Source organism: Nuphar pumila, chromosome 10 (genome assembly GCF_984573655.1).
Source record: "Nuphar pumila chromosome 10, dmNupPumi1.hap1.1, whole genome shotgun sequence".
NCBI classification, from domain to species: Eukaryota; Viridiplantae; Streptophyta; class Magnoliopsida; order Nymphaeales; family Nymphaeaceae; genus Nuphar; species Nuphar pumila.
Genome location: NC_143258.1, coordinates 19707538 through 19709859, shown reverse-complemented (window position 1 = coordinate 19709859; position 2322 = coordinate 19707538).

Sequence of the window (2322 nt, the reverse complement as noted above, 5' to 3'; positions counted from 1 at the left end):
ACTGGCCCGAAGGCCGCGCAACCGCGAAGCGTCATCCGTCGATTCCGACATTGAAAATATCAGTGCAGGAAGGAGAGCTGCCTTGACAAACTCCCCACCTGAGCCAACACATACCGAACATCCGAAAGCCCACATAGCGGCAAGGGAACCAACAACAACAGAACGCTGCAGTGTGGCCTGCCAAACCGCATGTCCAAGCCCTCTGCCAAGATGCACAAGGAACCTTGCAGTTGAGCTGTCAGCACCGAGTAGGGACACGATTCCGCTGCGGCGAAGGGAAAGCAAGCACAGAGACCCAAAAAAAGCACAAGCCGTGCACACGGGCATGAGCACGATGGACACGTTGAGAAGCCGAGCACCCAACCACCTCGTGGCAAATTAGCACAGCTCACACAGCCACGACCGCGCCGGGCATCAAAGCCAACACAACTCGTGCGCCAATGCATGTACAGCATGCCCGAAGCTCCGCCCACTAGCCGGCACAACGGCCGAGCGAGCGAGCAAGAAAGCCAGGGGCAACAGACACGCTGAACGCGAGAGAAGATCCGATGCAACCCATACAGTAGGCAACGCGTGCACAGGGCGCCTCGCCCGTGCACATCACGCGCCTCAGCACTCCGAAGTTCCGTCCCCTATATAGGTGTTTTGGGCGCTGACCCCCCGCTGACAGGAGGAACCCGAAAAACACCTGGCCAACCATAAAAATTTTTGAACACCCAATCGCTGTCGCAGTGGGCAACATGTGCAACGGCCGCACCAGCCAATGCCGCACTGTGCCGCAGCTGCGCGCATCAGGTGCACGCAACCGCACCCACAGGTACCAAAGCCGGGCGAACCGAGTGACGCACATGAGGTGCCGCAGCAGCACCGCACCGCGTGCCACGAGGATCAAAAAATTTGGTCCCCTATATAGGTGTTTTGGGCGCTGACCCCCCGCTGACAGGAGGAACCCGAAAAACACCTGGCCAACCATAAAAAATTTTGAACACCCAATCTCGCTGTCGCAGTGCGCAACATGTGCAACGGCCGCACCAGCAACTGCTTAACTGTGCCGCAGCTGTGCGCAACAAGTGCACGCAACCGCACACACAAGTACCGCAGCCGCGCGAACCGTGTGGCGCACATGAGGTGCCGCGTGCCATGAGGATCAATAAAAATTTTTTCCCCCTTTTGGGCGCTGACCCCCCGCTGACAGGAACGAATACGAAAAACACCCGGGCAACCATAAAAAAAATTTTGACCCCCAAGATTGCAAATATCGACACTCATTCAACCGATTGAAGGAGAGCATCCGACGGGTCTACGAGTCTCAATCGAGCTCTAGATCGTCGAATCACCAATTCCAGCCGAGCGCAATCACCAATTCCAGCCGAGCGCAAACCGTCACCTTGCCTACGAACACAAAGGGACGAGCAAGTGTTGCGACCGTGCAACGTGTGCCGTACTTAGTGCGCAAACCGTGAACTTGCCTACCGACACAAGGCACGAGCAAGTGGTGCAACCATGCAACACTTAGAGGCGTTCAGTCATAATCATGCCGATCCATAGCAGGGTCGAATCACCAATTCCAGCCGAGCGCAAAACCGTGACCTTGCCTACGAACACAAGGGACGAGCAAGTGTTGCGACCGTGCAACGTGTGCCGTACTTAGTGCGCAAACCGTGAACTTGCCTACCGACACAAGGCACGAGCAAGTGTTGCAACCATGCAACACTTAGAGGCGTTCAGTCATAATCATGCCGATCCATAGCAGGGTCGCATCACAAGTGTGGCAGACGCAGACGCGCAAAACCATGACCTTGCCTACGAACACAAGGGACGAGCAAGTGTTGCGACCGTGCAACGTGTGCCGTACTTAGTGCGCAAACCGTGAACTTGCCTACCGACACAAGGCACGAGCAAGTGTTGCAACCATGCAACACTTAGAGGCGTTCAGTCATAATCATGCCGATCCATAGCAGGGCCGCATCACAAGTGTGGCAGACGCAGACGCGCAAAACCATGACCTTGCCTACGAACACAAGGGACGAGCAAGTGTTGCGACCGTGCAACGTGTGCCGTACTTAGTGCGCAAACCGTGAACTTGCCTACCGACACAAGGCACGAGCAAGTGTTGCAACCATGCAACACTTAGAGGCGTTCAGTCATAATCATGCCGATCCATAGCAGGGCCGCATCACAAGTGTCGCAGACGCGCAAAACCATGACCTTGCCTACGAACGCAAAGGGACGAGCAAGTGTTGCGGCCGTGCAACATGTGCCATACTTGGTGCACACAAAGTGCCGCAGGTGCGCAGACCGTGACCTTGCCTACCGGCACAA